The following is a 24,949-nucleotide window of genomic DNA, read 5'->3' on the forward strand; positions in this document are numbered from 1 at the left end:
CACCTACCTCTAATTCTAACACCTGGCCTGGTTCGTTACCCAGAACCAAATCCAGTATGGCCTCACCTCTTGTTGGCCTGTCTACATATTGTGTCAGGAAACTCTCCTACACACATTGAACAAACACTGACCCATCTAACGAACTTGAGCTATAGCTTTCCCAATCAATATCAGGAAAGTTAAAGTCCCCCATAACAACCACCCTATTACTGTCACTCATCTCCTGAATCACCTTCCCTATCCTTTCTTCAATGATTCTAGGACTATTAGGAGGCCTGTAAAAGACTCCTAACAGGGTGACCTCACCTTTCCTATTCCTAACCTCAGCCCAAACTACCTCAGATGGCAAGTCCTCATCCATCGTCCTTTCCACCACTGTAATACTATCTTTGACAAGCAATGCCACACCTCCCCCTCTTTTACCCCCACCTCTGACCCTACTAAAACATTTAAATCCTGGAACCTGCAACAGCCAATCCTGTCCCTGTTCTAGCCATGTCTCCGTAATAGCCACAACATCGAAGTCCCAGGTACCAACGCACGCTGCAAGTTCACCTACCTTATTTCGTATACTTCTTGCATTGAAGTATACACACTTCAAGCCACTTTCCTGTTTACAGACACCCTCCTTGGAAATTGATGCCATGTTCCTAACCTCCCTACACTCCAGGCCCTGCACCCTGAAGCTACAATCTGGGTTCCCATGCCCCTGCAGAGTTAGTTTAAACCCCCCACAAGAGCACTAGCAAACCTCCCCCCAAGGATACTGGTGCCCCTCAGGTTCAGGTGTAGACCATCCTGTTTATAGAGGTCCCACCTTCCCCAGAAAGAACCCCAGTTATCCAAAATCCGGAATCCCTCCCTCCTGCACCATCCCTGTAGCCACGCATTTAAGTGTTCTCTTTCCCTATTCCTCGAATCTCTATCACGTGGCACGGGTAACAAACCAGAGACAACAACTCTGTTCGTTCTAACTCTGAGCTTCCAACCTAGCTCCCTGAAAGCCTGTCTAACATCCTCGGCACTCCTCCTACCTATGTCGTTGGTGCCAATATGGACCACGACTTCGGGCTGCTCCCCCTCCCCCTCCAGGACCAGGAAAACACGATCAGAGACATCACGTACCCTTGCACCTGGGAGGCAACATACCAAACGTGAGTCTCTCTCGTTCCCACAAAATCGCCTATCTGTGCCCCTAACTATCGAGTCCCCAATTACTACTGCTCTGCTCTTCTTCAACCTTCCCTTCTGAGTAACGGGGACAGGCTCCGTGCCAGAGACCTGAGCCCCGTTACTTACCCCTGGTAAGTCATCCCCCCCACAAGTATCCAAAACGGTATACTTGTTCTTGAGGGGAACGGCCGCAGGGGGTCCCTGCAGTGGCTGCTTCCTCCCAGTCCCCCTCACTGTCACCCATCTATCTGCCATCTTTGGAGTTACTACTTCCCTATAACTCTGATCTATGACCCCCTCTGCCTCCCGAATGACCCGAAGTTCATCCAACTCCAGCTCCAGTTCCCTAACACGGTCTTGGAGGAGCTGGAGATGGGTGCACTTCCTGCAAGTGTAATCGGCAGGGACGTCGATGGCATCCCTCACCTCATACATGTTGCAGGAGGAACATTGCACTGCCTTCACTGCCATCCCTCTAAAGCTAACTTTTATTTTAAAAAAAAAACTGGGTCTAAAGAATACAACAAGCAAAATTCAGGACTTAACTACTTACCACAACAGGTGTTATTATTAGGTTAGAGGAGGAGGGCGGGTGGGAGGCACTACCCGTGTAGTGCCTCCCACCCGCCCTCCTCCTCTAACCTAATAATAACACCTGTTGTGGTAAGTAGTTAAGTCCTGAATTTTGCTTGTTGTATTCTTTAGACCCAGTTTTTTTTTAAAATACAAGTTAGCTTTAGAGGGATGGCAGTGAAGGCAGTGCATACCCGTGTAGTGCCTCGGGTTCCTCTCCTTCGCGCTTTTAAAGGGGGAAAAAAACCTACCCAGGTAAGCTTACACTAACTGATTCCGGGTCTCGGCTGCCCCTCTGGTCGTCGTCACTTCCCCCTGGTGCTCCCGCTCTTTCTGTGAAGAGAGAGTGAAAGAGAAAAAAAAACACCGCTGCCCGCTACCGGTAAGCACTTTTAAAACCAAACGGTCTTACCTTCGCTGCTGCTCGCACTGGAAATGACCGACGGCTTCGAAGGGTCAGTATAAATACTCACCGCTTTCCTTCCCGGCTGCCCCTCTGGTCGTCGTCACTTCCCCCTGGTGCTCCCGCTCTTTCTGTGAAGAGAGAGTGAAAGAGAAAATAAAACACGGCTGCCCGCTACCGGTAAGCACTTTTAAAACCAAACGGTCTTACCTTCGCTGCTGCTCGCACTGGAAATGACACTGATGCATTGCACGGTCTAACACGCACTATCACGTTGGCACTGTAAAATCTTTGCTGCAGCTGTCACTGTTGCTCGGTGAACGTGCCCCAATATCACCATCATGACATTCACACTACTTCTTGCAATCAGATAAGGTGGCTGCGTGATCAAACCCCCTGTATAGTTTTGTATTTGCATGAAAGACAGATTATTGGAGCATCGGGTTCGCGAAAAGGACACGGAACAGTGTCGAGGGGATAAGAATTTTTTGAAAAAGACCAATTTCGGTGGTTTCTACGCATATATTTCAAGTCATCATTCGGCTCTCGCTAAGGCATTCTGTACAATTCTGCAATTCACATCATAGAAGCAATATGACAGCTATCGAAACAGTGCAGAATTGATTTGCCAAGATGTTGAAGAAGTTCAGTTATTATAGAGCTTTGAAAGCATAGATTTGTTTTCGTCAGAGGAGGGAAGATTGAGAGGAGACATGATTGAGATGTTCGAAATAATTAGGGGTATGGATTGGGTAGATTGAAACAAAAGTTTCCCTTTGATGGAGAGATCGATCATCAGGGAGCAATACAATTAAGTTAAGAGGCATGAATGTTCAAGTAGATGTACTTAAAAACATTATCAGCCAGCAAGTGGTTGGAATCTTGGAACTCACTGTCACAAAGTTCCGGAGCAGCTGAACTCCTCATAACCTTCAGAGGAATGCATATATGAATTTGTAATGCTCACAGCATACAAGACCAAATGATGGAAAATGCAATGTGTGCAGTCAAGAAATTATTTTTGACATAAGCACACACAAGGAGCTTGGGGGCTCTGCTAACTCTGACCACCTCCGCAGTGTAGAATTTAGTATCCTAACCTGTCACATGGGAAGTCGGTGTTCATTGCCCTGCTGGGGAAGGCCCTGTTTTTTTTTTTGGGGGGCGGGGGGGGGGTTCAACGTTTGTGTAAAGGTTTGTAGTTCTGGTGTAGGGTGAAGTTGTTGTGGGGATGTTCGGCAGATTTGCGAAGTTGGTTTTCAGACGTTTCCTCCACGTATTCGGTGACATCCTCACAGCTGATTGGACTCCAGTGATGCGAAGCTGTCCTGTGGCATTTAGAATTGATTTGACTTTGTTCCCACTGCTTCTAGTTGCCAGTTCTCGATGTTAGTTGCAGATCCCGGTATGATGGGTCCAGGTCAACGTGCTGGTTGATGGATTCCATGGAAGACTTTCGTCCTTCTGAAATTCTCTGGATTCCCTCTGTTCAGCTGGTTCTGTTATTGCTGTTTTGTCAAAGTCGAATTTGTTGTTCTCGTCGTCAGTGTGGATTGCTAGTAGGGACAGCTCGTTGTGGTGTTTACAGGCTCTTCCAGAAATGCTTTGCGACAATAGATATTCCCGAAGATTCCTCGCAGACAAACAACACTAGGAGGACATGCCATGACCCAACACACTAAAAACTCTATATTATAAATTTAAAAAGTATTGGAACTGACAGCCAGGCTCATCTGACCACTCGGATTTATGAAAGAACATAAATTCAAAGCAACGTTCAGACAACAACTCACCAGAACAAAATACTCAATTCAAATCAAGTGCAGGACAAATATGGACATACAATGTTGCACGTAGTGACTGCAGAAGACAATATATCGAACAGACAACTCATGACTCGCATTCATGAAGATCAAATGCTACTAAACGCAAATGCCAGGTGTCCTAGTCCGGAAAAGGGCCATTTCACGCGGAACATTAGACATTTCTCCAGAAAATGTGAGCCGTTGCGGTGAGCAGGGATACGAAATGGACACGCTGCTCGTGTGCAACTTTTAATTTCCAAAATCCCACCAAAACAGTCTCTGCAGCTCCTGGGATGTGACAGCGGAGCGCCAAGCACACATTCCTCACAGAAAATAACCGACACACGCAATCCCAAAGCACATTTACATCTGCTCTCTTCCTGTGTCTGTCCCTGTCACACCTCCAGCTTCCTCTGAACGTCCAACTGTGAGCTCAATGAGCTGTTTACAGACTGTGCTTCATCTCGAAATTCTGGATTAGAGTGGTGGTGGAAAATCATAACTGTCTAGGCTCTGGGTTAGTGGTGCTGGAAGAGCACAGCAGTTCAGGCAGCATCCGAGGACAGGTAAAATCGACGTTTCAGGCAAAAGCCCTTCATCAGCCTCTTCCAGCACCACTAATCCAGAATCTGGTTTCCAGCATCTGCAGTCATTGCTTTTACATAGCTGTCCTGGCAGCATCCGAGGATTTTTAGCTTTATCTCGAAAGCAAAACCAGGGAATGTAAGGCACAAGGGCTTGCACAAGGCTGGATAATGAGACACCACGATCTCATCTTCCTGATTATCCTGTAGACTGATTCCAGGAATGTGCACATTACCAGTTATTATCAAGGGAAATGTCCCAATAGATGCCGTGACTGACATACAGATCAAGAGAGAGTAGATTGAACCCTTCCTCACTCCAGGACATGTTGCAAACAATGTCCTGTTACTTCACAAACTGAGCTCCCCGCAGCTGGTCATGGAGGTCACGAGCACGGAAAATGTCCTTTGGTCCACCAGGCCTGCACCAGTTCCAGATAATCCCCTGACTATTCTTATCTCACTTTGCAACACTTGGCTCAGAGGTGCAAATGATTTCCGTAATGGAAGTGTACAACTTAATGGGTCTTATCTGCTCTGGAGTTTTCTGTCTTTTGCATTCTGACAGGTGGTCGGTTGCAGATTCCCAACATTCCTTATCTCAGTTGTATGTATTTTACCCCACCATTGAAGCCATTGGATCATCAATCTCTGTGGCGCTGTTTGTGCATTCTGCTCCAAAGCGACTGGTTGCTGTTTTCGCACTACCCAGGAACAGAGCGACAGCTGGTCTCACGCCATCCGTTTTCTTTACTGCACTGTTCTGGGTTTTTCACGTGATCAGGAACATATTGCTCAGCTGGGCGAAGGGAGGCGGGCCTTGTTGTAGGACAGCTGTTTTCTGGTGACCGGCTGTGTCTGCAAAGAGTGGGAAAAGCCTGTTCCTATCGTCTACAATGAGTGCCCCAGACTTGATGTTGGAAAAATAAAATTGATGGAGGATAATCTTCAGTCTATGAAGGGCAGGCAAAATCTTGAATTCACGAACAGCCTGCTTCATGAGAGCCGACAAGAGCCGAGTTACAATGGACTCCCCAGTCTATGTGGTTCAATTGTTCCGCACGTTCGACTGTTAACCAGAGGGTCTTGTTTTACCCCCACCAACGGATGGAGCGGTCGGTGTTCTTAATCTGTCCAAATTCTTTGCTGTGTTTTTCCTGGTTTTTAATGGCATTTGGGATATGTTTTCCTAACGGGAAATTTATTCATGCAGTGAGGAACCACAAAGGCGTTTCTGTATTTTTAATGGCTAATAAAGGTTTGGAAATGCTCGGAATATGAAAAAAAACAGAAACCGCTGAAGGAACTCAGCAGGTTTGGCAGTACCTGTGGAAGAAAACAGAGTTCTGAGAAACTTTTGAAGAAGCTCTGAATCGTTGTCTCTGTTTCTCATGCAGTTAAGCATTTTGTTGACTGTGAGTGAGAGACGGGAGTGAACTAGAAGAATGCTTGTTCTTTGTTTTCTTGTTTTAGATTCAAATCATTTTACAAACAGTGCCACAGAGATTGATGATCCAATGGCTTCAATGATCCTCTATCACAAGCTTTAATCTGCCCTTCCCGGTTGTAAAATTGCCTTTCATCAGCTTTACATTTGCGAAATTACACCTGGAAAATTCATTATGGAGACATGGGAACAGTCTGATCCCACCCTCTACAGACACACCCATGACATGGGGAACCAGTTGTCCGACAACTGGGACGATCTCCCTTCGACTTTTTCACTGACTTGTCTGTTTCCGAGTTTTCTAATTTTCTGGAGCTGAGATGATATTTAACTTGCTAACTTGTAGGAACGGAGAATACTTTCAATTTCTCAGACATTTCATGCCCAAGAACATCAGAGTCAATGTACCGGCCTCTTAAAGAACGGGAAGATGTCTAGACTGTCTCTGCTCAATTGGACAGTTCAAACTTTCTCTTTTTAATCCGCTTCTCAAGAAATGTCTAAAGCTCAACAAAGTTGGAGATTGGGATTGCTGTTTTGTTTCTTGACCATTTGTCGACCTGCCAACTGGCAACCATTTCCCAGAATCTCTTCGCAATCCTCTGCTTTGCACCATGTCCAGAAAAGAGGTGGAGGGATCCCGAATCTGGGAATTTTCTCTTTGGAGCAAAGAAGGTGAAAGGGAGATTTCCGCGGGGGGAAGGGTTTATAATGATGAAGGAGTGAACGGTGGTGATGGGCGTGTTGATGATCAGGAGGAACTGTTGCCTCTGACCAGGGCAACTGAACAGAAGACTAGGAGTGAAGACATGTAATGGAAATCACAATTTGTTTTGAATAAACTCAGCGAATCCTACATATACCCCACAGATTTGGTATTATCTCTGGATACAGGAACAGAGCTAACGTTTTGAGTTGGGCCCGTTTCTATTTCAGAACACAAGTTTCCTGCATATCAACAAATGCGCAGACCTGAGAAAATGTCGAATTGTTGAGACGCGTTTTCTGCAGTTTGAGGGATAACTCATCCAACAGGAAATCACTTAAAGTGAACAGTGAAGGCAAAATACTCAGCATAATTGATACCTGCGTGGGAGAACTCCGATGCATTTCCAATATTTTTACCACTCAGCCACAAGGTCAACCCCGAGCTGCTCCTTAATATTTCTCATGGAGTGGAGGTTTTCAACAGGAAGGACGTGAAGATTAGTCGTTTTGTCCTCTCCACGCAATGACTCCAATATTTGTGGTCCACCTGTAATTGATCAGAACATAGGAGGCTAATTTGAGAGCAAATTAAACGACACATATTGTTGAGAGATAGAGTGATGGGAAGGATCCATTTACATGAGCAGAGAGGTTAATAATGTGGCAATGGATCGAGTATTACAGATGTCTTTGTATTTTTAGAGCGCATTTCACCACCATTTGAGTCACAGGCACTTTTGAAGCAGACGTGTCATTTTCAAATCTAATCTCCAAATTAGGGCAGTTTGTTCAACCAGAGCTCAGAAACGAATGTGCTTCAAATACTCAGAATTGGCATTGGAGACGTCAGTGAGTTTATACATTACTTTAAGCCAAGAGGTCCAAATCATAGGGGAACGGGTTACCTATTTAAGGCACAGATGATGAGGTTGTTCTCATATTTAGAGGGTAGCAAATATGTGGAACCTTTACAACAGAGGCCTGTCAAGACTGTGTATATTCAAGGCTTCATTTATTTATCTCTCTGTTAATAGCAAGGAGCAAGTGGCAAAGTGAAATATGTCCAAATTTGCTGACGATACACAATAGTGGGAGGGCATGCTATGATGAGGATTTGGGAATCTGCACAGGCATATAATAGGTTGAGTGAGTGGCTATAAGACTTGTCAGATGCACTTGTATATTGGGGATTATGAAGACATGCGCTTTGGTCAGAAGAGTCAAAAGGCAGACATCTATTAAAATCGATAGAAAGTATAAGGATCTCACGTTCTTGTGCATAACCCAAACAAAGTGTAGTATCATTCTTTCTCTGACAAAAAGGATGGATTTCTTTCCGAATGCTCATAATGAAAGAGATATTTTCCCAGGAAAAAAAAGAAATTAATCGTCTGTAAATAACTCGAAGACCAAGAAAAGACTTGTGTCGTTCTATTGGACAACGTTGATGTTTATGGTTCTCTAGAATTTGTTTACAATGGAGGCAGAAGTGGGATTTGGCGGAGCTGGGCAGGGGATCTTGGGTCACCCATGATTACTGCCATCCTTCATCTGTCTTCCTCATTTCTTTACGTTTTATTTCTCATTGCAGTTCCTGCGAGTGCGCTTGTCAACTGCACCTGCTGGTAACTTGTTTCCCTGAATGTTCTTCCTCACTATCCAAAAGAATTCAACGTTCTTATCTCCTGAATCTAGGTAATCTCTAAGCATTGTACAAATGCTACTAAAACCTCTACGTTTCCCACGTATGTCCGCCTTCTTACAATATCAATTTATCCAACACGGTGCCACTGTTGCACAAGCCAAGAACAAAGCAAAACAGCAGCAATAAACACGAAACATGTGGAAATGAAGCGGGTATCACTCTCGGGTATCACTCTGCTAGTGTGTCTGCGTCTGTGTCTCCAAGGTGGTTATAACGCAGTATGACCATGTCAAACTTCAGTCCCATAGTTGTGTCGGAGAGAATCTCATTGATATTTGCCCTGGAAACATCAAAACATGCAACGTTATGACCAAATGCTGCAAACGGGGACTAGAATAGATGGACATCTGATGACCTGCTTCACGATGCACTTATGGCCCTTTCCTCCCACTAAATGAGTGAGCTAACTGGTTTTCTTTTCTCTCATGGGTTTTCTGCCCACTGCAAACTCGCTGCTGTACTGCGAATTGAGATAATCGAACCTAGTCCTACAATGAAAACAATTGAAATGTCTTCCATCTTGCGAAAATGACGTTGGAACATCAGTTCTACAGAGATTGGATAGCACAAGCCACAGACCACATATTTTAAAGGTCTCTCCTCAATGTGAAGACGTTCATAATAAAAATGAATGCCCAGGAACTTTGTAGTGCTTCCCACAGTTTGAGCATCTAAAAGATCTACAGTGTGAACATGTTGATGACATGTCACTCTCCAGAAAAATGTGCAGCACCTCTCGCAATTTTGGAGTAAAAAGACCTTTAATAATCGCGATGGGACGTCAGGACGCTCGGACAGTTGCAGTACGTTTCTACAGTTTTCGAAATGAAGATGTCTCTCTTCCGAATGAGCACGTGGATCGGACGTCAGGTCCCCAGAAGTTTTAAAGGTCTGTCATCCTGTGTACATGTTTCCCACACATCAAGTACACAGAGATTAGATATCACTTTACAACGTCTGGACAGATAAACGTTTTCTCATTAGTATGAGCATGATGTTGTGTAATTCAATTGTTGGATGTTTTAAAGCATTTTTGCAATCCAGACATTGAAGTGGTCTCTCTGAATTGTGAACAAGCAGGTGTCCCAGGAGGTCAGAGAAGGCGTGAATCCCTTCCCACACATTGAGCTTGCTCCTGGTATCATTGCGTCCATGCGAATCCAGCTCAGATGGGAAAATGAATCATCACATTTCCACAGTCTTTCCTCAGTATGACTGCAATTGTGGTTTTGGAGCTCTGATGATTGGCAGAAGTTCTGTCCACACACACACAACAAGTGACCGATTTCTCTCACACTGTAACCGGAGAATTTCCGTCCAAGTTAAAAACCTGATCAAGTTCTATCTGGGATAAAAATGTGTGACTTCATCAGAGCATGGTGGAGTGGTCGGTTTTAAAATCGTCCCATACTAATATGTTGAGAAATGGATGTTTTATATACATACAATCAAGAGAATGAGAAAGAGTCTATCACATTCTCTTGAATCTGCCTGAAGAGAGGGGCTGAAATTAAGGGATTTAGTCACCAACAATTTGACTAGAATTTTGTCAGAATCTGTCATACGCACAATCTCCACTACTGAGAAGGAGCAGGTCAGCATGTGGATGTGAACACCATCACCTCCTTGTTCCCTCTACGTCAAATAACGTACTGATTTATCTAACATCCAGTCCTGATAGATGCAGACATTTCCTACTATCAAAATAGCAAAACTGAGGCCTCTGTCTTCAGTGTCCAATGCAAAATCCACTGCCTCGACACTCAGTCGAGAGTTGTGATGCTGGAAAAGCACAGCAGGGCAGGCAGCATCTGAGGAGCAGGAAAATCGACTTTTTGGGAAAGACCCATTCATCTGGAATGAGGTGTATGAACTGAAGTGGTAGACAGACAAATTGGAGAAGGCAAGGTAGCTGAGAGTGTGAGAGGTGGGTGGAGGCGGGGGTAATGGTGATACATCAGAGAGCAGGGTGGAGCGGATCAGCGAGAAGGAAGATGTACAGATGGGACAGGAGATGAATGTGGTGCTGACTTGGAAGTTTCGAACTAGGATATGATGGGATGGGGAAATAAAGAAAATATTGATGTCCACACTGATGCCGTTGGAGAGTCCCAAGGCGGAAGATGAATCGTTTTTTTCACCTGGTATCGGTTGTTTAGGGTGTAGTAAATGTGGGTGCCCAGGACCTGCATATACTTGGCTGAGTGGGAGGGAGAGCTCAAGTGTTTGGCCGCGGGGCAGTAATGTTATTTGGTGTGGGTGTCCGATGGAAAATGTCCCTGAAGCGCTCGGCAATTAGGCATCCTCTCTTCCTAGTGTTGCGGACAATGCATTGGGAGCAACGGATGGGGTAAATGTCATGTCTGGAAGCTCAGCTAAATCCCTGATAGATGTGGAAGGCTCCATTGTGGCCTTATATGGAGTTGAAGGCGGTGGTGCGGGAGGAGGTTTTGCAAATTCTGTGATAGAATGGGAAGATGCTGGAGGAGACAGGGGTTTAATGGGGGCATGGACTTGAGAAGGGAGTTGCGGAGTAAATCCTCTTTACAGAAAGCAGATGGGTTGGGAGGAAAATACATCTCTGCTGGTGGGGTCCGTTGCTGATGGTGGAAATGGCGGTGGATGCTATGATGTCTGTGGAGGTTGTTGGATTGATGAGCAGGGGGATTCTGCCCTGGTCGTAATTGGAGAGGGTGGGCTTTGTGACCAGACTTCCGGGAAGTGGATAATATGAGCTGGAGGGCATCATTGGCTACGTGGGAGGAGAAATTGCCTCGCGACTGAATCAATCTTCACCCTGGCAATTGTCTGAGCCTGAACCAGACATGTCATAACCATGATAACATACTTCGCTAATTCTGATTACTTCCACCTCATTAACACAATACGACTGCTGTTTTTCTGCAACTTAAACTCTCTACCATTCCTTTGGACTATACTATTCTAGTCCTCTCACAATCCCCATGTAGTTGATCTCTGTTCGGTGTTTTATTATTACTTATTTAGATTAGATTACATTACAGTATGGAAACAGGCCCTCCGGCCCAACAAGTCCACACCGACCCGCCGAAGCGCAACCCACCCATACCCCCACACTTTACCCCTATACCTAAAACTACGGGCAATTTAGCATGGCCAATTCACCTGACCTGTACATCTTTGGACTGTGGGAGGAAACCGGAGCACCCGGAGGAAACCCACGCAGACACGGGGAGAACGTGCAAACTCCACACAGTCAGTCGCCTGAGTCGGGAAGGAAGGCGTTGCAGGTTATTCACTCAATGATGTAATCCTGAGGTCTTCTGACAACTCTGATGCACGTGGGAGTATTCCCAACAAGCCTCGTTCACCTATCACCGCGCAGCGATTTTTCAAAATTTTCATATTATTCAAATCTCTTCACTCACTCCGCTCCATCTATCGTTGTAATGCACTCCAGCCCACTCAAGAACAATTAGAGATTGTCAATAAATGCCATACAAACAAGCAAACACGATACACAAGATTTTATTTTTTAAAATAAACTCTCAGATATCTGCATTCCCTCGAATTCCAAACTTTTGATCATGCTCGATTTTAACTGACTTTAGTTCCTTCGTTCTTTCATTTGAGGTTAAAATTCTGCAGGGAAAGCCTCACTGAGGCTTCAGACACCAGGCTGCGGGCCAAGTAGTAGAAACTGAAAATGAGAATTAATGAATGTTTGATGACTGGCACTGACATAATTTATTATTCTGTGCTTTAAAAGCACGGTGTCACGAACAGTATTCTTATGGAATAAATTTCTCATCGCAGGAAAACAAAGCTATTATGTTAACAGAAGATGCAATTGCACAAGCTGTAGTACCTGATCGAATGGTGGTGACGATTCAACGCTTTCACCCTTGTGGTTTGGTTTCTTTTTCTGGTCAGGGAATCAGGGTTTATTGTTCCTGATAGGGCCAACAACAAAAACAGAGCATCTCTGATAGGAATCGTATTTCACACGCCTTTGCATGTGCCTGAAATTTTGCTGCAGGGCCGCACGGTAGCGGAATGGTTAGCACTGCTGCCTCCCAGCACAACAGACTTAGTTGACTCCAAGCGAGTCGACTATGATAAGGTGCCTTATTCAGGAGCGAATGAAGAGTAATAGGGTAGATAATTGTTCTGGGAGGGCTAATCACTGGAGAGCCAGTGTGGATCTTTTGCACCAAATGGCCTGTTTCTGAACTGAAGGCATTCTATGTCGTTTCCTGTGTTACTTGAGCACATGTTCAGAGAAGGGAGGAAAAGGAGGAATATCAGTCCCTTCCCCATCAGAGATTGATCCACTGTGCGACAACCAACCGATTCACCATCGAATTAAATAGCTACCATCCTCCCTACACTGGTAATGGCACTATACACCATTAAAGCGGGTTTTCAAGTGTTGAATTCGACACAATATCCTTTGTGAAGACGGACTTTACTGAGATATAAAGACATGACAATAAACATGAATGTATACAACTGGAATGAAAAGACGTCAGGAAGGATGGACAGCGTTTACTTGGAAACAAAAACAATGGAAAGGAAGCCACTGAGATACTGAGGGATAAAGCTATGAGAAAAGACAAACGGGGTTTCATGCGATCGTGGAACAGGCTAATAGATCACGTGACGTGAGACCAGGAAAAACTGAGTTGTGTCCATATGGAAGATTTCCAGATAATGTGAATTTGTTGAGAGTATACAGGAGGGAAAGTCCCTTACTCAGATGGACCTATAACTAGAGTTTAGAACTTCAAAACCAGTGATGAATGATTTAAAAAGTTTGGAACACGGTTTGTTTTTCTTCATTCTACAATTACTGAAATCGGGAATGATTTTGTTCCGAAAAAAATACTTCCAGAAGGTAATGCCAACATATTTATAATGGCGAGTACAGACACACAAGGGATGACTTTGACCGGGATAGGGAGTCTGTGCTGTGGGAATGGGGTGGTGTTAGGTGCATATCTTGTATTTGATTAACTTAAATTGGAACGAAACTGTATAACATCTGCAACTGAATACGACTAAGTGTGAAAACATCCGATTATTTTGGAAGGTTTAGCAGCTTGATCTGAATTGCTTGTGTTAGCTTAGCATTCAAGCGACGCTGGTTAGCTCAGTTTGCTGAATAACTGGTTTACTATAAAAAGTGATACCAACAGTGTGGGATTAATCCTCGCAACGTCTCAATTTACCATAAGGATCCTGATATCCCTATTCAGCTTATCCATTAGACGATGGCAAGAATCAAAGGGAAAGTATACCAGAGTGAGTTGGAACTGACCTGTCAATATAACGCACCTTTTCTTTTTCATCTTTTGCCTTGGAAATTTGGCTGCAATCACAGAGAAGGGATTTAATCCATTTGCTGCTCACTCATCTCACCCCAAAATATCCAGAGAAAAGACTCGATAAATATTCCTGTTTGAATTCTCTAAGGTACATAGCAGTACTTAAAAAAACTTTATCATTTCGATTTGAGTTTGTGCAACAACATTCTAACTTTCCAATCATATAAGTCTAATTCTGTTCGGATTGTTTGAATAACCTGCGTGAGTTTACAGCAATTGCAGTAAGATGAAACGAGTTAAACATCCTTTCCACAGATTAACACAGCGCAGGATCAGTGATATGAGAAAGGTCATCGACCTCAAACGTCACCTCTGTATCTCTGTTGAGAGATGGATATTCACAAAGGGAGCATTTCTTCCCTGGTCGTAAATAACAGAAATCTCCACAAAATCAGAAACTGGATTTTTAGACTAAATGCTGTTTTATTTAACGTTCTTTTGCAACTTTTAAATTTATATGCACACACAGACCTGCATACATAATATATAAATTAGAGAGAGAGAAGGAGAGAGAGAAACAGTTATAGGCAGGCCATAACACCTCAGGTACAAGAAAAAGGTCAATGGGTTACAAACGGGAGACAAAAAGGGAACTGGCAGACAGTGCAGGCATCCCCTGTGGCCGTGTCCTTCGTTTACAAGTATACCGTTATAGATACTTTTGGGAGGGGGAATGAGTTACCAGGGGTGAAACATGGGGTACTGGTCTCCAGCACAGTGTTTGTCCCTGTTGCTGAGAATAGTAGGGGGAGAGAAGGTGAGCATTAGTTTTGGGGACTTCATAGTAAGTGGAACAACTTTCAGGTTCTATAGGTACATGACAGACTCACCATTGTTGTGTTGCTACACGCTACCAGGGATTGTGCTGTCTCGCCTCTTGTTTTGAGGATTCTTAACCGGGAGGGGCAGCAAACCCAAGCGATGGTCCACATATGCACAAAAAACGTAAGTAAGAAAAGACATGTGGATGTAAGGCAGAAATTTAGGGAGCTATGGTGACATCTTCAATGTAGATCAAAGAGTTGTTCTCTCTGATTTGTTACCCATCACACGTCGTGGAGAGGTGAAGAATAGGGAGAGAGCAATTGAGCACGTGGCGACAGGAATGGTGCAGGGGGGAGGAATTCGGATACCTGGACAACTGTATGTTTTTCCGATGTAGATGGAACCTTTTCAAAAGATGATGAGAGTTAGGATTTGTGATCGTCTAAAAAGCAAGAAGTTGATTCGGGATAGTCAACACGATTTGGTGAAGAGTAGTTTATGACTTTAAAACCTGATTGAGTCTTTGAGAAGTTGAGCAAACAGTTGGATGTGGGTGAAGTGGTTGATGTTTTCAAAAAGGCATTGACAAAGTTTCCCACGGTAGGTTATTGCATAACATGCGGAGGCATGGGATTGATGGCAATTTAGCGGTCTGGATTAGAAAATAGCTAGCCGATAGTAGACAGAGTGGGTAGTTGATGGGAAATTGATTCTGGATCAGTGGTGTTGGAAGAGCACAGCAATTCAGGCAGCATCCGAGGACAGGCAAAATCGACGTTTCGGGCAAAAGCCCTTCATCAGGAATAAAGGCAGAGAGCCTGAAGCGAGGAGAGATAAGCTAGAGGAGGGTGGGGGTGGGGATAGAGTAACATAGAGTACAATAGGTCAGTGTGGGAGGAGATGAAGGTGATAGGTCAGGGAGGAGAGGGTGGAGTGGATAGGTGGAAAAGGAGCTGGGCAGGTCGGACAAGTCCGGACAAGTCAAGGGGAGCGTGTTGCTCGAGGTTAGAAACTAGGATGAGGTGGGGGAAGGGGAAATGAGGAAGCTGTTGAAATCCACATTGATGCCCTGGGGTTGAAGTGCTCCGAGGCGGAAGATGAGGCTTTCTTCTTCCATGCGTCTGGTGGTGAGGGAGCGGTGGTGGAGGAGGCCCAACACCTCCATATCCTCGGCAGAGTGGGAGGGGGAGTTGAAATGTTGAGCCACGGGGCGGTTTGGTTGATTGGTGCGGGTGTCTCAGAGATGTTCCCTAAAGCGCTCTGCGAGGAGGCGCCCAGTCTTCCCAATGTAGAGGAGACCGCATCGGGAGCAACGGATACAATAAATGATATTGGTGGATGTGCAAGTAAAACGTTGATGGATGTGGAAGGCTCCTTTAGGGCCTTGGATGGAGGTGAGGGAGGAGGGTGGGCACAGGTTTTACAGTTCCTGCGGTGGCAGGGGAAAGTGCCAGGATGTGAGGGTGGGTCGTAGGGGGGCGTGGACCTGACCAGGTATTCACGGAGGGAACGGTCTTTGCGGAAGGCGGAGAGGGGTGGGGAGGGAAATATATCTCTGGTGGTGGGGTCTGTTTGGAGGTGGCGGAAATGTCGGTGGATGATTTGGTTAATGCGAAGGTTGGTAGGGTGGAAGGTGAGCACCAGGGGCGTTCTGTCCTTGTTTCGGTTGGAGGGGTTGGGTCTGAGGGCGGAGGTGCGGGATTTGGACGAGATGCGTTGGAGGGCATCTTTAACCACGTGGGAAGGGAAATTGCGGTCTCTAAAGAAGGAGGCCATCTGGTGTGTTCTATGGTGGAACTGCTCCTCCTGGGAGCATATACGTCGGAGGTGGAGGAATTGGGAATACGGGATGGCAATTTTGCAAGAGGTAGTTTGGGAAGAGGTGTAATCCAGGTAGCTGTGGGAGTCGGTGGGTTTGTAGAAAATGTCAGTGTCAAGTCGGTCGTCACTGATGGAGATGGAGAGGTCCAGGAAGGGGAGGGAGGTGTCAGAGATGGTCCAGGTAAATTTAAGGTCACGGTGGAATGTGTTGGTGAAGTGGATGAATTGCTCAACCTCCTCGCGGGAGCACGAGGTGGCGCCAATGCAGTGATCAATGTAGCGGAGGAAGAGGTGGGGAGTGGTGCCGGTGTAATTACGGAAGATCAACTGCTCTACGTAGCCAACAAAGCGACAGGCATAGCTGGGGCCCATACGTGTGCCCATGGCTACCCCTTTGGTCTGGAGGAAGTGGGAGGATTCAAAGGAGAAATTGTTAAGGGTGCGGACCAGTTCGGCCAAACGAATGGAGGGGTACTGTTGGGAACGTCTGGAGAGGAAAAAACGGAGGGCTTGGAGGCCCTGGTCATGGCAGATGGAGGTGTAGAGGGATTGGATGTCCATGGTGAAGATGAGGCGTTGGGGGCCGGGGAAACGGAAGTCTTGGAGGAGGTGGAGGGCGTGGGTGGTGTCTCGAACGTATGTGGGGAGTTCCTGGACTAGGGGGGATAGGACAGTGTCGAGGTAGGTAGAGATGAGTTCAGTGGGGCAGCAGCATGCTGAGACAATGGGTCGGCCAGGGTGGTCAGGCTTGTGGGTCTTGGGAAGGAGGTAGAACTGGGCAGTCCGGGGTTCCTGGACTATGAGGTTGGAAGCTGTGGGTGGGAGATCTCCTGAGCTGATGAGGTTCTGTATGGTCTGGGAGATGATGGTTTGGAGATGGCGGGTGGGGTCATGGTCAAGAGGGCGGTAGGAAGAGGTGTCCTCGAGTTGGCGTTTGGCTTCAGCGATGTAGAGGTCAGTGCGCCAGACTATCACTGCGCCCCCTTTTTCCGCTGGCTTGATGGTGAGGTCAGGATTGGAGCAGAAGGATTGGAGGGCTGCGCGTTGTGAGGGTGAGAGGTTGGAGTGGGGAGGGGGGTCGACAGGTTGAGGCGGTTAATGTCCCGGTGGCAGTTGGAAATGAAGGGGTCGAGGGCAGGTAATAGGCCAGCACTGGGTGTCCAGGTGGATGCAGTGTGTAGAGGTGGGTGAAGGGGTCCATGGAAGGTGGGCGGGTATCCTGATTGTGAAAGTAAGCTCGGAGGCGGAGGCGACGGGAGGCGGAGGCGACGGAAGAATTGTTCGATGTTCTTTTCCCTTCCCACGTGGTTAAAGATGCCCTCCAACGCATCTCGTCCACATCCCGCATCTCCACCCTCAGACCCAACCCCTCCAACCGCAACAAGGACAGAATGCCCCTGATGCTCACCTTCCACCCTACCAACCTTCACATTAACCAAATCATCCGCCGACATTTCCGCCACCTCCAAACAGACCCCACCACCAGGGATATATTTCCCTCCCCACCCCTCTCCACCTTCCGCAAAGACCGTTCCCTCCGTGACTACCTGGTCTGGTCCACGCCCCCCTACGACCCACCCCCACATCCTGGCACTTTCCCCTGCCACCGCAGGAACTGTAAAACCTGTGCCCACACCTCCTCCCTCACCTCCATCCAAGGCCCTAAAGGAGCCTTCCACATCCATCAAAGTTTTACTTGCACATCCACCAATATCATTTATTGTATCCGTTGCTCAGGATGCGGTCTCCTCTACATTGGGGAGACTAGGCGCCTCCTCGCAGAGCGCTTTAGGGAACATCTCCGAGACACCCGCACCAATCAACCAAACCGTCCCGTGGCTCAACATTTCAACTCCCCCTCCCACTCTGCCGAGGATATGGAGGTGTTGGGCCTCCTCCACCACCGCTCCCTCACCACCAGACGCATGGAAGAAGAAAGCCTCATCTTCTGCCTCGGAACACTTCAACCCCAGGGCATCAATGTGGATTTCAACAGCTTCCTCCTTTCCCCTTCCCCCACCTCATCCTAGTTTCTAACCTCGAGCAACACGCTCCCCTTGACTTGTCCGGACTTGTCCGACCTGCCCAGCTCCTTTTCCACCTATCCACTCCACCCTCTCCTCCCTGACCTATCACCTTCATCTCCTCCCACACTGACCTATTGTACTCTATGGTACTCTATCCCCACCCCCACCCTCCTCTAGCTTATCTCTCCACGCTTCAGGCTCTCTGCCTTTATTCCTGATGAAGGGCTTTTGCCCGAAACGTCGATTTTGCCTGTCCTCGGATGCTGCCTGAATTGCTGTGCTCTTCCAACACCACTGATCCAGAATCTGGTTTCCAGCATCTGCAGTCATTGTTTTTACCTAGTTGATAGGAAATGTTCCTCCTGGAGTTCAGAAACTAATGGTGTACCGGAAGGCTTTTCTTTGGTCCACTGTCGTTTGTCATTTTTATAAATATCCTGGATTAGGACATGGATTGATGGGTTACTAAATTTGCGTATGACACTATGCTCGATGGAGTTCTTAACAGTGCTAAATACCGCTACAGGTTACAGAGCGATACAGATAATCTGCAGAGCTGAGCTCAGTTGTAGCAAATACTGATTAGTGTGGAAAAGTATGAGGTAATTCACTTTGGAAGGAGAAACAAGAATAAAGAATTCTGGGCTTAAAGTAATATTCTTTGAAGTTTAGATGAGCAAACAGATATCGATAATAATGTACATAAAACTCTGAAAGTTACCACACACGATGATAGATTGGTTTGGAAGGAGCACGGTGTGTTAGATTTATGGGAGAGTGATTAAGTTTCAGAGCCTTGAGGTCAAGTTGCACTCTAGAAATTCTCTGGTGTGGCATCACTTGTGGAGTTGCGCACAGTTCTGGTTGCCACGTCGTAGGACGATGTGATAGCATTGGAAAGGGTGCAAAGGAGATTTACGAGGATTCTGCCATGTAAGGAGCGAACGTCTTATGAGGAAGGACTGAGAGACATGAGGCTGCTTTTGATAGAGGTAAGAACTTTGTGAAGTGATTTAATAGAGATACACAAGACGATCAGAGGTTTGCGTAAAGTGGACAATGAAGGACTTTTTCTTCAAATGCTGATGGTTGGCACAAGGGCACATGGCTCTAAATTGAGGTTGATAGATGCTGAGGTAGATTCTTTTCTCAGAGAGGAGTAAAGGTGCAGAACGCCTTGCCTTCAACAGTCATACGTTCGCCAACTTTCAGGGTTTTTAAATGATCAGGAGATAATCATTTGGGTGAAAATGGTAAAATGTCGGTAAACTGAAAACTCGATTTGTATTGCAGGAGACTGCAACATCAAGGGCCAAATACACTTTATAGCAGAGTAATATTCGGTGATCAAACTGCTCTTCAGCCTGCTGTTGCAATTATCTCTGGTCACTATCAGTGAAATGAGCACCTAGCGAGCATCGATCTCGCACCTTCAGCAGCTCACACATTTCTGATCTGCTATACAAGCATGGCACTGCGCCTCTGGAGCTGCCATCAGAGGAGGTCTAACCTGATCTTACCACTGAATCCCTGAATCCAATTACTCATTCTTTTGCCGTGGATCTCAAATAAAACCCAGCTCATAGGAGGTTGTACTGATAATGGATCATGGATTATGGAGCATCAGGTTCAGGAAAAGGATATGGAAAAATGTGGTGAAAAATCGACATTACTGAATACCGTTTACCGTGGCATCCTACGTTGATCACAGGCAATTTTACGTCGCCACTGTACTGGGATTTTCCTTGCATCATTTTTAATTCGTTCGAGAATTCGATTCACTGACATTTCAATAAGTTCCTTTGGAACATTCATACGATACAATGACTCACATTTCACACAACTTCAGCAATCTTCACCATTACTACATCCAAGAGCACGTGGCATGATTTGTATAAATAGTAAATATAGAGTAATGCTATACAAGGGCAAATTGAATTTTAGTTTAATGAGCAAAGTCGCAAGAATCCAGAGTAAGATTCAAAATGTCAGAAATTCACGTTCATTACCTTGGCCAGAACTCCAGCCCAGTAAAGGGCAAATCTGTCCCTGACTCCCCAGAATCCACGCGGTCACTTGCTCCATTTGGTCCACTTGGAAGCCGATGTGAAGGAGCGTTTAGCCTGACAGAGCACTTGTGAGAAATCTCCACTGTCTGATGTAAAGCTGCAATAGGAGCTGTCTAATCCAGCTGGGAGAGCAGCGAGATAGAAGTGAGTCTTTAATAGCCCTTGGTGTAGATTCACGTTTTACTCATTATGTGATTGTTTAAAAACCTGGGCCAGATACAGCACAGACAGAAAGGAACATGAGGAGGCCATTCTCCCCATCGGTCCTGCCCCGCCCCGCCATTCAATATCATCATGGCTGACGCAGCACATTCATGTCTTTTTTTCAGCCTATCCATATTATCGTGTTGCCTACAGGCTAAGAGATATTTATCAAGCTCTATCTTAAATAGATATCGAAATTGTTCGTTTATCAGAACAAAAACAATTTCCATTTAAATACAGTTCGGTTTCAGTAAGAATATTGCAGGTTTTGTAGATGAACAGCCGAGTCTGGTCTGATTATGTTTCAAACCATGAGCTAAACCTCGACATTGACGGGATTTAAACACGCACCCTTGGAATAGCAATACGTATAATCACGTAGAAGTCCAACGCGCTATCTATTGCGCCACAGACCCACAGCAGTCCTCCCCTTTAAGCACACAGAGTTGCTTTTGACTCGGGACTCCCGTCTCACGTTTATCTGTCTTCGTCAAACTTTCCAGTACCTGATCCTTATCCAAGTGTGCACTGGCTCTTCAAGTTTTGGGCTTAATACTGCTGAAGTGTTCTGCTAAAACTTCGCTTTTCAACACCTTCAGAAAGTGAATTTCAGATAAACATAAATGTCTGGGTGAAAGCATTCTTCCTAAATCTCCTGTAAATCCCTCGTCTCTTGTTTTCCATCTGTGTCTCTGGTTATTATCCTTTCCCATAACATGTTTATTCCTGTCATACATATTTATCCTCTTCATAATATGTGCATTTAATCGTTTTCTCACACAGCCTCCTCTGTACAGAAATAAATAGCCCCAGCCTGGCTTATCTACCTTCACAATGGGAATGGTCCAGCCTTTGTCATTCTTATCATCTTCTCTGAACACCTTCTCCTGCAATCAGACGCTTCCTGCAGTCTGGCGATTATAACGGAAAACAAGTTACTGAAGAAAAGCCAAAATATCTAAACAAAATCATTAGCTCTTGTACATCTATGTAGAGAAAAGAGATTTAATGTTTCGAGTGCAATGATGCATTTCCGGAACTAATGGGACGTGCGGGTGGGTAAAGAATGTGGAAAAAGGTGGACAATTCTAAATTGATTGAACTCGATGTTGGGTCCAGAAGGCTGCATGGTCTGTCAGTAGAAAATGAGGTGGCATTCTTCCAGCTTGTGCTATGCCATGAAGGAGCACTGCAGCAGACCAGAGACTGAAATGGTGGCTTGGGAACACAGTGTAATTTGAAGTGACAGGATACTGGAAGATCATGATAACTTTTGTTGGTTCCGGACAGAACATAGGTAATCTCAGCTTTGACACCAACTCTGTTTTTCTCCCGCCATTGTTGGAGCGATCACATGCTGAGGAGGAAACACAGTTGTCTGGACTGAAAGATATGTCTGGAATGTTACAAAGTAAGGAAAGATATCATAAACCAACAGGTTTTATCGCTTAGAACATAGAACGTTACACTCCTTCGGCCCTCGATCTTGCACCTTCTCTGATGTTAAAGAATGGTGCTGTATGGGCATTTGCAGGGATGCAAGGAGTACTGGACCAGGGGGTCGCGAGAGAAAATGTCCTGCATTGTGCGGGCAAGGTGTGGAATTCAGTGGCATTGGACACTGGTGAAAGTGAAATAGAATGTCAACCTTCCTCCGCTTCCTACTTCCAGTAAGCGTTTTAATGTGGAACAACAAGGGCACAGGTTAAAGCAATTCACATTTTCGGAGAGGTGTTAAAAATTGAAAAAAAAAACCCGACAAAACCTCAGATGGTTAGAATTAGTAGAATCCCTACAGTGCAGAAAACAATCGTTCGGCCATTGAATCTGCACTGCGCCGCCAAAGAGCTTCACACTCCCCTACCCTTCCTTCCCACCCCGCACTTATTAACTAACTACAAAATTAGAATTTACAAGAAATGCTCAGCCGATCTGGAAGGAAAGGCTGTCGGAACTAAATGACTTTTTACAGAGAGGGAAGTGTATTTGGTTGGTGGAAGGTTACAGGGAATGAGGTACTTTACGACAGGATGGAGGAGTGCTGTAGAACTGGAAAAGGTTACAGTGATTTCGTGCACTGGAGATGCTGAACGAAGGTACACAGATTGCAGGTTGGCAAGTGCTCGTTGGTACAGACCGAGTGGGCTGTAGGTTCTGGACAAGATGACTGTCATAAGGAATTTTGTAGCATTTTGGGGCAGTGGCCATAACTCAAAGTCATTATGGAAAGACTGCAAAAGTGAAGTGCCAAATTTGGAGAAGTCCCATAATCATTAGATTATCACTGTCATAAAGCATTATCAATATCACTGGTTAGGATTGGAAAAATAGTCTGGAAGGAACTTCTTACAGTTGCGTTCATATTCGTAAAAAGGAATTATTTTAAAGTGATACTTTGAGAATTCAGGGCCAACGTGTACCCCGAAAAACGAATTACAAAGGCGAATATTAATCAGTGAAAATCGTCAGTTTGCCAATGAAAGAACAGCGCAATAAAAACAGGTGAAGCCCTTCAAAGGTACAGAGAGTGCAAAGGGTCTTTGAAAATGAGGGGGCAAACAATAGTCATGATAATTCCTTCGCAGGTACTGCTAAAGAATAGTCACAGGGTTGTTTGTAAGTACAGCTGGGGTAAAACGATTCTCAGCTTAAGTGTGGCCCCTGTTAGAATCCAAAGCGGCAATCTGTGCATGGAGTCAGAGGAAGTAGATGATGTCTTAAATGAATATTTTTCATCTGTACTCACAAAGATTAAATCCATTGTAGCCAGGTATTTCCGTTGGAATCGTGAGGTTCTAGAACATTTTAATATGTCAGGAAGGAAGATATATTAAATATTTTTCACAGACATAAAGGTAGAGAAATCCCAAGTGCCACTGAAATGTATCTCAGGCTGTTATGGGAAGTCTGGGGCCCTGGCGGTTATATTTAATACTTTGCTGGCCACAGGTGAAGTGCTGAATGACTGGAGGATCGCTAGTTCTTCGGCCATCCTTTGTTCAGGGATGGCCGAAGGGATAGGCCAGGTAATTATAGAGCAGATAGTTTGACAGCAGAGGGAAGAAAATTATTGGAACCAATTCTGATGATGAATCAACAATTGAAAATGCAAGGATCAGTTCACGATATTCATCATGGATTTGGTAGAGGAAGACCCTGTCTGACGAATTCAGTCGAGATTTTTGAAATGCTATCTCTCAACACTGATGAGTGCACTGCAGATTATATGGTTCGCATAGAGTTCAGTAAGGCTCTTGACAATGTCCCAGAGAAAAAGCTGACCCAAAAGGAACCTTGGGATCCAAAACAATTTGGCAAATTGTATTGAAAAGTGGTGTACAGACGTTTTCAGTTTTCAAGTTCTTTCACCAGCAAGTGTACCACAGGAATCTGTGCGGACGCCATTCCTGTTTATTATGCATACTGATGACAAGGAAGTGAAAGCAAAAGGTATCATTACAATATTTGCAAATGACATGAAGTTTTAGGGTGTTGCCCACAGTGAGGCAGATGTTCTCAGGCTACAGTCTGATATCGATCAGGTGATAAACTGAGGCGAGTAATAGCAGATGGGGTTTATTTCGGATCAGTGTGAGGTAAAACCCTATGGGAGGAATGTTGATCGAAGGGCAGAAATTATGAATGGTAGGTCCTTGTGGAGGACTAACGAACACAGGGAAATTAGTGGACAAGTCCATAGATCCCTGGAGGTGTCAGAAAAGGTAAACAGGATGGGGAAAACGTCTGAATGCGGGTCTGTCGTAGCCCCATATCCTGGTTACAGGAATTGCGAGAGCTAGTCGAGAGGTCTTAAAATAGTCTGGCAGGGTCTTGGATCTGAAAGAGTCGGTAGACCCGATATAAATCTCAGGCTGGTACAGAGGTTAAGGAGAACAATTTCAATAGACAAGGCAGGCACGAACATAGCAAGCAATGATCAAAACTGAATTATTATTGCACATATTTCAATGCAAAGGGCATGACTGGTAAGGCAGATGAATTCAGGACAGGGAAATTAAAATGGAAGTGGGATTTTACAGGCATTAGAGAAGTATTGATGACAGAGGTGCAAGACTGGTGGCTCAATGTTCAAAGCTAGAGAAAGTACAGGAAGGTTATAACAGGAGGGAAGGCAGGAGGAATTTTGATTTTGATTGTCACAATTATCACAACAGTACCGGATGAAGATATTCTTGAGGGGTCATCCAGTGAAGCAGTGCAGATGGCAGTGAGAAATACGAATGCTTCATCACTTTGATACGATTGTACTTCTGACCCCTGATATTCAGTGGGAGATTG

The sequence above is a fragment of the Chiloscyllium plagiosum genome, unplaced genomic scaffold (genome assembly GCF_037043375.1).
Source record: "Chiloscyllium plagiosum isolate Xiang-an unplaced genomic scaffold, Cpla_swu_hap1 HiC_scaffold_50, whole genome shotgun sequence".
Taxonomy (NCBI): domain Eukaryota; kingdom Metazoa; phylum Chordata; class Chondrichthyes; order Orectolobiformes; family Hemiscylliidae; genus Chiloscyllium; species Chiloscyllium plagiosum.